The 12,776-nt window shown below is 43.6% G+C and overlaps 1 protein-coding gene across 4 annotated transcripts in view; it reads left to right on the top strand.

Moving 5' to 3' along the window:
- CTNND2 (catenin delta 2) overlaps positions 1-12,776 on the top strand; it is a 915,285-nt gene that overhangs the window by 361,615 nt on the left and 540,894 nt on the right. The gene's annotated exons all lie outside the window — the stretch shown is intronic.

The raw sequence follows: 12,776 nt of genomic DNA, 5'->3' as shown, positions 1-12,776 counted from the left end.
CGAGGAAAAGCCAGCTTATACGTTTCTTAGTTCACGAACAGGTCCCCATACTTCAACTCATTTTATTCTGATAATGACCTTCTAAAGAGGGAGGTATCGCTCCCATGTTTGCACAAGGAGCCTGAGACTCATATTTTAAATGGTTGTTAGAACCCGTGAGGATCTCTTCCTCCTATCCTATGAGATACAGTTACCCTACCAAAAACTGGGGAAACTGTGGATGTCCACGGTTATATGCAAAAACCTTGGGATCTTCCATTTTTCCAAAGATGATCAGTACTCATCGAATTGATTAAGGAAAATGAACTGGTTTGCAGACTGGAAACAAAGGGAAAGTGGAGGCAAAGGCTGTTTCTGCACTCCTGCATTTGTGAAAAAAGGGTGGCATGGATTTGGAGCATGGTGTAAGGGAGAGGCCTGTTTGGGTAAAAATGATCCCGTAAAATTCACTGTTGTGCGGAAGCCAGCATGCTGTGAATGCTTTCGTTCTTGGTACCAGTATGAATTCCTGGACTTCTCTGTAATGGTGTGCAAACCTCCTCTTCCTACAGTCCAGACTGCTAAACCCTTGCTTCTCAAATGGAGGTGCCAGGCCCAGGAATATCATCCCCCCGGGAGCTTGTTAGACCCAGAGAGTCTCAAATCTGGGCTAATGTGAACACACAGCCGAGTTTGAGCGAAGTTGCCATCGGTAACACTAATGTCTCCATGAAGCCAAAGTAGCAGAACTGCCTTAGGAGAGGGTGTGGAGGTGGGAAGGGGAGGTCTTTGCTCAGTAGAGGAAGTTCAAGGCCACCAGGGAGAGGGGAGTTGTGCAGGGTGTCAAGGCTTAACTGCAAATGTGCTTCTCGGACTCCTGGCTCCAGCTGGACCTCTGAGATGCGGTCAAGGCCAAAGAGTGCTCACCGCCTTAGGAGCCGCTGGCTTTTGCCCATGATTCCTGATGGATCTGCCAGGAAAACGTGTTTTCCCTGGGGCAGCTATGGGCCACTGAGTCCTACCCCAGGTGGAAGGAATCACTGAAGCCAAGTCCCACTAGGACCGACCCTGAGCATGATTTATCTTATAAGGCCATTAACTGATGACTCAGAAATATGAGCGCACCCTATCATGTGTTTTCTATTAAAGATGCTTGTCTATATAGGTATTTAAAAGTCTTACATTTGATGCAAAAATTAATGTAATTCAATATTTTAGAAAAGATAGGTGACCTATTATGCATGTGAATGTGAGCTCTTTTTGACTCCTCTTAGCTCCAAGTGTCTTTGTGAACTTGGATTTCCGCCTTTCCTCTTCTCAGCCCCCTGGGGCTGCCACTTCTTGTAAACACTAGTGGCTGGTGTTAAAGTTTCTACTAATTGCCTTATCATTTCATAAAGAGGCATTAATTGCTAACAAAATTTCCTCTTTTCCTCTGAATTGCATACTCCTTTTATACAAAATGACTACTTCAAATGCTTTTCCATCCCCCTTCTTTTTTTTTTTTTTTTTTTTCCCATCAGTGGAGTAAAAAGCAAACCTTGGGGGGCTGGAGGATATCTTTCGCCTCAGCCTCAGACTCTTTCTTGATAACCTAAAAATTTATTTTGTGAAATATTACTTGAAGTTTTATTTCTTGAGCTAGATATTCATTTTCCTCAAGCCCCTTCTTGATTTTCTTTTGTTATTGTGAGACTCTAGAAATTATTTGGAATGATAGAATGAAATATTTTTTACACTACTTTTCTTCCCGTTCATTTCATCCCATTTTTTTTAAAGATTTTATTTATTTATTTGACAGAGAGATATCACAAGTAGGCAGAGAGGCAGGCAGAGAGAGAGAGAGAAGCAGGCTCCCCGCTGAGCGGAGAGCCTGAATCGGGGCTCGATCCCAGGACTCTGAAATCATGACCTGAGCCGAAGGCAGAGGCTTAACCCACTAAGCCACCCAGGTGCCCCTCATCCCATTTTTTAAATTGTTCTGTCCTTTATAGACTACTCACCTCAACTCACATATGCGCATAGAACACACATGATGTGCCACACACCACACACACACACACACACACACACACACACCCCGTACCAGTAATCTCCGTAGACTCTAAAGGGGAAGGTCTATGCCTGTTTTATTCATGCATTTTCAGTACCTCGGAAGGTGGATTCTCTATAGTAGATGCTTAGTAACTTAATAAAAGTTTGGTGTATAGATAAATCAAAGGTCTTTAAATCTTTTTGATTAAAAGAGTCTTTTGAAATTTAAAAATTGGAATTGTCTTGTTGAATGCTATCCCAAAAATAGTTGAAGATTAAAAATCTTGTTTTTCTAATAAATGCATATCTTTCAGGCTGGGTTCCATAGGAGGCTGACTCCAGTATGAAGGGTAACATGCAAGAGGCATACTGGGATGCCGCTGGTGTCAGCGCTGCAGGAGGGAAGGGAAAGGTGGGGAAGGGAAGGAGAAAGAACTGGGCAGAGGGAGAAGTTGGCTGTGGTGCAGCCGCATCAAAGGCCCCGATCAGCCTATAGGGGAGCTCTAGGGCTTACTTGGGGCAAGAGGGCTGAACCATAGATCCCCATGGTCAACCAGCCAAGGGATGCAGAATACTCCGGGAAGGGAGCTGGACTGCAGTTGAACTCCCACTGGGGGGGCCGACCGTGGAGCGCGATCTGGGAGCTACATTCCCAGCAGTTGGGAGAATAGAACAGGTCCTTCCTGAAGGGCATCTGGGCGGAGCCTTGGGGAACCTACTACAGTTAGTTCTGTTTTACAGTAATGTCACTAGTTTATTTAGCAGACAAGCCAAATCAGTGACCAAAATCACCATTAAATGATACTGGTTGTAATCTTTGGTGAAAACAGCAGAATATAGATTTCTATGTGCAATAAGTCAACCGTGTAAAATATTCATAGGAAAAAAAGACTGGAAAAGCACATCTCAAAATGATAAATGTCGGGGCACCTGGCCAGCCCAGTTAGGAGGGCATGCAACTCCTGGTCTCAAGGTCATGTTCAAGCTCCATGTTGGGTGTAGAAATTACTTTTAAAAAATGGCTAAACTGATGAGTGTTGTCTTCATTTGGTTTTTATTTTATTCTTTATTTTTTTCTGAGTTATCCCAGTTTAATAATTACTATTTACTACTTGATGGTTAAAAAGAATCCACCATAACCGTAGCTCACCCTGACTGTTTGAGTTCACCCTGTTGTCCCTCACGTCCCCATCCCTACCCTCCTAGATTTGATGAGTTTATTTAGTCCCCCTCTTGTTGCCTTTGTTCCTACACTGCTGCCAGGGCCCTACTTCCATTTTCCGTGGCCAGCCTTGCTCTTTTGGAGACAGTTCTGTCATCCATCCTAGCCTGAGCCCCCCTGGATTGGTCCCTTTTTGTAAAAGTAGAACATACCGTTCCAACAAGGTACCAATGTTTTCCATCCCTTCCCCTCCTCCAGCTGGAGTAAGCCAGTAATGATGGTTATGTCTGCAGGATATTATTTTCATTGTTTGCAGGAGAGAAAGCCATGCATTATATTGTCTGCAGACTAATTTATCTTAAAGTTACTTCAGTGTAAGCAGGGTGCTGATTGTGTGTGTGTGCAAGTTAACTTAATTTTTCACCCTAGGTTTGGGTAATTAACAATTAAGAACCCCAATCAGGAGTGCCTAATCTAGGAATGGTCACCGGGCACTCCAAATATGGGTACCATACTAATGGATTTTGCTGATAGAAAAGGGGTGCTGGAGACAGGTAGTCATGGATGAGATGAGGAAGGTCAAAACACACATGCTACCCCTTTGTGCCCGGGGTGTCAGATTCTGGAAAACTGTTCACTGTAGACCTTGGAATGCAGGGCTCAGGGCTCAGGGCTTGAGGTCTGAAGCCCTGTGGGTCCCACACCTCCCCAGCTCCTGAGGATTCGGTCTCTTGGGCTCATTTGGACAATGGCCATCTCTGCCACGGGAATGCTGCTGTGTCTGTCTTGCAGTGAATCTCTCTCTCTCCTGGGAAGTGGTGACCCCCAGGCCTGAAAACAGAGAAGGGGATACTCCCCCAAGCCACAGACACAGGCTTTGTGACTTCTGTGTCTCCTGGGCAACTGATGCTTGAATATGAGGCCAAATTGGGTCTGAAACTGGATTACCTTAAACCATGTGATATGTGTGGCAACAGGATTATTTATCTCGCACCCATTTCTAAACACCTGATACTGATATTGATCAAAAGAATCTTTCAGTCTTTCAACTGGTATATATAGCATGTCTTTAGATATTAGAAGCCATTCTGGAACTCCCATCTCACGTTTCCTTCCAAGCTGGAATCGTGCCCACTGCTTTGATAAAGAAAACGTTGTGGTGGGCACTCAGGAAGTTAAAACTAAAAGAACTATTATAGTCTAGGAGAATCTAGGATGCCCATTTAGAAGCAACATTTTGGTATCTAAAACTAAGAGGACTCCAAGGTGCAGTGTAGCTTAGAGTATAACTTTAAAAAGGAGAATTATAGCAGATAGTGTGTAATTTTCAAGATAAATTACTATTTCTAAATAATATAGGAATGATGGAGTTATCAGAACAAAAGGATTTTGATAATTATGTTCTAGATACCTAAGTGCATATTGTTCTGGGCGATATTAAAGACAATAAACCAAAGCAAGATCTTTCAAATCTGCAATTTTAGATTGTTTGAAAATACCATTAATTTCTTTACCACCCTTTTTAATGAAAATATTTCTAAATCTATTTGGAATTTTGCTCTGAATAAAGCTGGAGCTATCTGCATAATCTTGGGTTAACTCAGAAGTCCCCATTCATATTCATGGTTTTGCTAAAGATCTAGTAAATCCATTGCATGCTTAGTATTTAGGAGACTACAAAACCGGCTTCCAAACTAAGCTTTATTTGATTATGCTCCCGTGAGGATATTGCTTTTTATTGAAGCATTTTTTCTCTGTAAGTTTCTCTTGAGCACCAAGGCAGAGTTAAAAATAGATCAGAGGTGGCTGGAATTATGTAGAACCATAGTGTATATTTTTTATTTATGAACTATAGAAGAATTTCCCTTCTTTTTTATCTCCTTTTTTTTTTTTTAATATCTACAAATGAAATGCACTTCATTGAAAGAAGGCTTTGGCCTTTACAGAGCATTTGATTTTTTTTTTTAACAGAAATGAGATAGTTTGCTAACGTTCTCAAACATAACGATATCTCCTTTAAAAAAAGTCTGTTTTTACACACCTGATAGAATATTCAGGCTAAGCATCATTCCCTCCTTTGATGGTGTGTTCATAATTAACATTCCCACTTTCACTTGGAAAGGCCCTAGAATGGAAATGAATGGAAACAAGTCAAGCCTTGATTTCCATCTGCTTTGGGACACGGGGAGGCAACCCTTCCTTCTCTAGATCTCCCAGCCAGTGACTGCAGATATGGCCAGGCATCCTTCCTTCTTTTCTGCATCGCCATTTACTGCAAGCACCTCTGTGCCCAGATTAGCACAGGGCGAGCCCGGGGTTTCTCTTCTCAAATGTTTTCATCACTTCTCTGATGTTGATGTCAGCACAGGTCTGCTGCCTCCCTCTTGTCCGAGGTTCAGAAACCCAGTTGTATCTCCAGAAGCCAAAGGCATACTCTACCTAGTGATAGAGTTTTGATGTAGTTTTGGAATGTAGGTGAGGTTTGGTGGGTAAGGTCCAGAGGCCCAGAGCCGATGGCCAAGAACGAATTCTTGAGGCGTCTTTGTTGCTAAACGGTGGTTTTACTAAAGCACAGGGACAGGACCTGTGGGCAGAAAGAGCTACAAAGGGGTTGTGAGGAGCAATTGAGTATATACGATGGGGGTGGGGGAGGTTAGGGACAAAGGGAGGTGTCCAAGAGGACTTGCATAAAGAAGACCCTAGGGATCCTGGAGGCCTTGCCATTATCAAGCTAGGGTTGTTTTTCCCTGTAGCAAAATCCTAACGTGAAGAAGGTTCCCTGGAAGAACGTCACACACATCCCACCCAGGAGCTGGGGGGATGGGGAGATCGCAGGGAGTCAGCTTGTACTTTGTCCTCAGCTAGCCTTCTGCTAGCTCTGTCCAGCTATACACTGGTGCCAAACCCTGCCAACTCCTCCTGAGCCTGCCTCGGGTAAGATGGCCACTTCCACCTGGAATCTGGGGCACCGCCTCAACCAGGACCACACAGGAAGTGAGCATGGACGTACCTGCTAGATAGGAGATGACACTCAGATGTGGCAGGCATTGCCTTGTATCAGTCCTGATCTGCCCTGAGACTGGTGGGGACATGAGGACCCTTCTTATCATCAGCAGGGAGGTGGCCTCGGGTGGCTGCTAGTGTCAGCAGAGTCAATTACTTTGACTTTCTAAAATCTCCAAACGTGGAGGACTAACTCCTGAATGTACTGAATCAGAAATTTCATTTTTCAAATGAACTATTGGGAATAACAACTCCGCATTTCGTGGGTTGCTGTGTTTCCCCTGATGAACCCAAAGTAAGTTTACAGATGGAAAGCTGGCAAATCACTCTGTAAGAGCAAGACTTTGAAACTCAAGAATAATCTGTGTGTTCCAGAAAGCCTTTGTGCATAAGCCCAAGGCAGGCTTGGCTTGAATTTATCAGGGATGCCTCCTTGATGGATGATGTTATCATTTGACACCGAGTACAATTGCAGGAGTAACAATACATCCAATACATTCATTCTTCCTGAACCGTGGATGAGATGCCTGGGTTTAGAGACCAATTGTGAAAATGATAGTGATTGATAAGTCCTCTGGGAGCTATTACATGTGCCTTTCTTTGTATGTATGCCCCCAGTGAGTGTTGTTTTTTTTTTTTAAGATTTTATTTATTTATTTGTCAGAGAGAGAGAGAGAGAGAGCACAAGCAGGTAGAATGGCAGGCAGAGGCAGAGAGAGAGAGAGAAGAAGGCTTCCTGCTGAGCAGGGAGCCCAACGTGGGACTCGATCCCAAAATCCTGGGATCATGACCTGAGCTGAAGGCAGTGGCTTCACTGACTGAGCCACCCAGGCATTCCTGAGTGTTTTTTTTTTTTTTTAAACCATATCTGTTAATATTACTATGTTATGATATTATCCTAGTTTGTTTACTTTTTAGAGAAATCTGTTGGTAACCACGTCATAAACTGTGGTGGCTATCTACACGACACCCTAGGGCACCTATTAGGAAGACATTCCTAATGCAAATGTTGACTGTGTGCTTCTGTGTCCACTGTTCCCCTAACTGCCTTGGGAAATACAAAGTATAAGGTCATCCTCTCTTCTTTAAGAGAATACAGTAAAATTTAGAAGACAAGCTTACATGAAATGTTAAATATGGGAACATGGTGGCTTAGAAGAGTGTCATCCAGTGACAGAGTTCTTGATGAGAAACTATAACTAATGGAACACATTAGAATGTCCCACAGATGCATAGCAGAATATCGTAGAAGGAGGTGTTGGTGGAATGGCCACTGACTCCATCAGAGCTCCTACTGATCTTAAGTGAAACATACAATAAATAAGAAAGGTCATCTTTAGAACCTGCAGATTTAGGGAATTAGCTGAAGTAAGACAAGTTCAGAGAGACCTTAGAGGTGGGTGGGAAGGAGGGCGAGAGCCAAGGACAGGAACCAAGGGCATACTTGCAATTGCAAATACTCCAATGGTATTTCTGTGTTTACCTTTGTCCCTTAGTTTTCTTATTTTAGTCGAGGCTGGCCAGGGTACCATTGTGAGTGGTAGCCGGCCGCCTGTGCCTTGTGTGTGCCTCTCGGTCCATCCCATAGCCAGCACTGATGACAGACCTGGGGCAGCTGGGGGAGTCCTGTAGGTTCATGTCTAAGAACATGGCCTCTGGCACCAGCCTGCCTGAGCTCCAGCCCAAGCTCTGCCCTCTACAGACCCAATGACGGGAGCATAACGTTCTACCTCTGGGGGCACTAGTTGTCTTCTTTCTTTTATTCTATTGTGGGAAGATAGACATAACTAAAACTTGCCACGCAAACATGTTAGAGAGTACAATTCAGTTTCATTAAGTACACTCACGGTGTTGTGCAGCTGTCACCCTTGTCCATTTCTAGAACATTCTCATCTTATAAAACTGAAGCTCTGTGCCCATTACATAACAATTCCCCATTCGGCTCTCTCCTAGCCTTAGTAATCTCTATTCTACCTTCAATCTCTATGAATTTGACTCTTCTAGGTACCTCATGTGAATGGAATTATATATCTGTCTTTCTGTGACTGACTTATTCACTTAGCATGATATCTTCAAGGTTCACCCATGGTTGTAGCATATATTAGAATTGCATTCCTTTTTCAGGCTGAATAATATTCCATTCCCTGAAAAGACCACATTTTATCTGGCCACCTGTCGATGAATGTTTGCATTGTTTCTACCTATTGGCTACTGTGAATAACGTCTCCATGAACATAGGTGTACAAGTATCGGTTTGAGTCTCTGCGCTCCTTTTTTTGTTGTTCTTTTTATTTTAGTATACCTAGAAGTGGAAATTGCTAGCTCAAATGGTATTTCTTTTTCTAAAATGATTCATTTTTTGAGAGAGACAGAGAGTGAGCATGGGGAGAGGGAGAGGGACGATCTCACGACCTGGAGATCACAACCTGGCCAAAACCAAGAGTCAGTAGCCCCACCAGCTGTGCCACCCAAGCGCCTCTCCAATGGTATTTCTGTGTTTACCTTTGTCCCTTAGTTTTCTTATAGATGAAACAGGGATGACCATAGTTCCTGATGAGCAGGGCTGTTTTTGAGGATTCAGCACTATATGAAGCACTATATATGATTCAGCACTAGCATATATGAAGGGGGAGCTCTGTTCGGAGAGTATGGAGTATGGCGAGCTAGAGGGAAGTATGGCTGGTTGACTTCACCTGAAGGCACAGCCTCCTGCAGCCTGTGTGCTGATCGCCTGGAGCGGCGTCTGACCATCAGGCCTTTTCCCACCCAAGCAGCAGGCAGCTGCTGGTCGCTCTGGACAAGTCTTTGGAGACACACGGAGCTCGTGACCGTACTGTTCTCCCTCCAGCTTTTGATCTTTCTGGTCCCTCACAGCGAGGTGACGGAATTTGGGATGACCTTTTCTACAAAGCCTGGGATCTTAAAATGTTTAAACTGAACCTCTTCCTAAATTCTTGGGGAAAATCAAATAGGATGCTAGGTTTTTAATTTGAAAATGTTCTCCCCACTTCAAAAAGACAGTGTATCCATTTGTGCTGTCTGTCGATTTCACTCCGAAATATCGCTCGTGTTGGCCGGAGCCGCCTCGTGAAGGGGGGAGATCTGGAGAGGTAGTTTCCTGTTGGTAATTCAGCAGTCACTGAGAATCGATCATCCAGTAACCAACTCACATTGGTAATTGTGCTCTAAGTGCTACAACTTGGGCTGAGTTTGAAAAATCTCCTTTGATACAAAATTCTATCGTTGTCGATGTTTGTAACTAAAAAGCACGAAGGCCGGCACTGTCACTAATGTATCTCTCACGAGGAAGCTGGGACCATCAACGGGTTCGTCAGTCTCACTGGGCAAAGGTCATCTTCTGATAAGCACAGAAGCCACTTCTAGCTTCATTAGATATCCTGCTTTTTTCTAGATTACAATCAGTTACATATCCTGTTTAAACCCCGGTGTCAAATAATATCATTCAGAGAATTCTGGGCATTGTCAGCCACGGATCAAGGAACACAGCCTAGAAAGGACGTGGGCAAAAAGGCACCACGGCCGTCTTGTTTGTTTGTTTCTCGACTCCCTTCACAGGACGGGAAACAGAGAAGGCTTTGCAAAATGAATTGATTCTGCACACATAATTTGACGTACGATACAAGTTCTAGTGTGTATTGCCATCAGAGAATGTCTGTGCTATCTTTATTATGTTATGGGCAATAATTTTGCTCAAGTGTGTAGCTGCTTTGTTGAGAAAAGAAAAAAAAAGGCTTTTTTTTTTTTTTTTTTTTTTTCTGGGAGAGAAACTTAAGAAAACGGAAGCTATACCCCCCCCCCCACCTATCCCCAATTCACTTCTAGCACCAGTCTGCCTAAAATTGCCTAAAATCCTCTGGAGAGGGCTTTGTAGAAGAAAGACACTTGTGCTCAGGGTTCTCCACACCTGCCACAGCACTGTTGGCTCCCCCCTCCCGTACTAAAGCCTCAAGGACTAGAGGGTCATTTCGCTGGTCCTTCTAGACCCAGACCAACAATAAAAATCCTCTGTTTGCTGAGGCTTGAAATTCTGTGAGCCAGAGAACAAAAGCTTTGCATTCTGCAACTCACAGCAAGAATACTTTGGGTTTAATGTCGTAGTGTGTTTGGGTGGAAATCCAGGTGGAATAAGTCAAAAAAAGCATTAAAATGACTTGGTTTTGTTAGAAGGTGAAAGGGCAGGCGTTGTGACTGAGTTCCCGAACTAGGAGCGGGTCAGGCAGAGGGACTGTGGGAAGGTGAGGACCCTGACCGGGATTCGTGCAGGGTGGGGATGCCAGGGCAGGGAAGGGGTTAGAGTTCGGAATCTCTAACGGGGCTTTTCAGCTTCTCCTGTCTGTCATCTTTGCTTTATCTGAGACAGTTACCAAAGGAGCTGGCCCTCCAACGACTTACAGTCTCTGCCTGTCATGATTGATGAGGATCACTTGTTAAACGTGGCTGACCTTGTATAACCAGGGCACTAATTGGCTGGAGAATCACTGTGACAATAACATAGATTAAAGCCCCCGGCCTCCGGGGCATGGGTGTAGGCATGGCCTCTGCTCAGCCGGTGAGCCTGGTGAAAAGGGAGATGCTCAGCGCAGGCAATCTGTACCCTCCATTCACAACGAGGGGAGGCAGTGTGTGCCGATCTTGTCCAAGGACAGCCAATCTAGAGCCCGGGGACTTAGCCATGGGAAGGTGGGCAGGATTTGGGTAAGTGAAGAGGAAACATTCCAGCTGGATAGTGGAGAGAAAGGGGGAGGAGGAAGCAGAACTACAGACAGAAAGAGAAAGAGAGGGAGAGAGGAGAGAAAGGCAGATGGAGAGACAGAGAGCAGGTGGGGGTTGGCCATGGAGGTGGAGAGAGTGCATAGCACACCGACGCAGGAAGCCTTCCACACACTGGATCTTTTCAGACACCAGAGAATGGACCAGTCCATTCTTCTCATTACAGCCCCTTGGTAGATGGCCTTTGACTGTCACTGGTTCCTCTCTCAAGACGTGGACTTGCAGCCTGCGGTTCTCGGCACCCGAACCACAAAATGTGTGAATAGCTGAGAAATGCCCTTTTGTAAGTTTGGAATTACCTTGAGATAGAGTATTAAAATAGAAATAGAGGGTTGAAGTGTCCTGTGTTGGGTAGTAAGGTTTAGGATCATTAATTGTTGAGGGATTGATGGTTATGTAATTATATCTCTATACTCTATACATTTATATACTCTATACATTTATGTCTACTGGGAAATTATTTTTCAAAGGCATAGAAACACCTCCAAATAGAAACCATAAATAAGCCCCGTAAAAAACAATCTTACGTGATTTGAAATTAACACCATTCAGATATTGTAGAATGATTTGCTTTAGAGCTAAGCCAAATTTGGGGGAAAACGTGTGTCATCCTTCATAATTGTGTTTTCTGTTTACTTTTGAACAGAACCAGCATTTGTGGATTAAGTGTGAAATTAGTACCAGTTGTGGAGTTTTTTGAAGCTACGTGCTCATAGCAAGTGACATGCAGGTCACTGCGTATCATTAAGACTGATAGCTCCGCTGTAACTTCCTCATATCAGAGAGGTTAGACCATGTACCTTGAAAATGTCCTAGCTTTCCCACGGAAACTTGATTTTAAAAGTAATTAAAATGTATGTGCATTTCTCTACACATACAATAGTATTTATTGCATTCTTATGCTGAGAAATTTCTGCCTGCACCTTTATCATCCAAGAGTGGTGCCTGTGCCTGTGTCTGTGGAGAAACAGGATTTAATTAGTCCTGGATAATGCCATCTGATACCTGCTCTGACTCTGTCGGCCATGTTGTCACGAGGAGGTGGTGACAGGAATGATCGGGAAGTACTGGTTAATGGTATCTTTAGACTGCATGAGAATCTCATTCACATGGAGAAGGACTTGGCCGGCTGCGGGGAATCCTCGTTAGGAGTGCTGATTTGATATTGTCTCCCTGCAGACAGAGCCTGGATAGAATGTTGAATTCTAAGATGGAGAAGAGAGTTGATTGTAGTCTGTGGCAAGTGCTTCCGGAGGGTGATGCTAGCAAAACACCAGATTGTAATGATGGTTATTATTGGAAACTAGGAGTTTTATAATTGGAAGTCACTGACAGGTTTCAGAAGAAAACGAATTCCTAGATATGAGGTGACTTATCCAAAATTATGAAGTCAAGACTCTACAGATGAATTCCTAGAACTTCCTACCCAGAGCCCTTTCTTTCCAACCACATAGTTTGGAGATCAAGTAATAAATTATACCTCCCTCAGTCTGTCATGCAAATTTTATAATCTTTATTCCAACACACACAGAATCAAAACTCTGTTTGAATGACAATGATAAAGAGACGACTTTCTTTAACATTTACCTATCCATTTAATATTTAATATATTTTTTTAATTTTCACAGTCTTGATGCCAGTATTATGAGCCAGCAGTACACACGCTTTAACATTGCCATGTAAACTCATCTCATACAACTGGAAAGACTACAGGTTATCGCAGCATCCTTTATACATGTTATCAGTTATCAGTAAAGGGCAAAAAAGGAGACTTTATAAATTATTCTTATTGGGAGTGGATCCAGTG

This window comes from Lutra lutra, chromosome 5 (genome assembly GCF_902655055.1).
Source record: "Lutra lutra chromosome 5, mLutLut1.2, whole genome shotgun sequence".
NCBI classification, from domain to species: Eukaryota; Metazoa; Chordata; class Mammalia; order Carnivora; family Mustelidae; genus Lutra; species Lutra lutra.
Note: the sequence above shows the minus strand (reverse complement) of the source record. Positions and strands in the feature narration are given on the sequence as shown.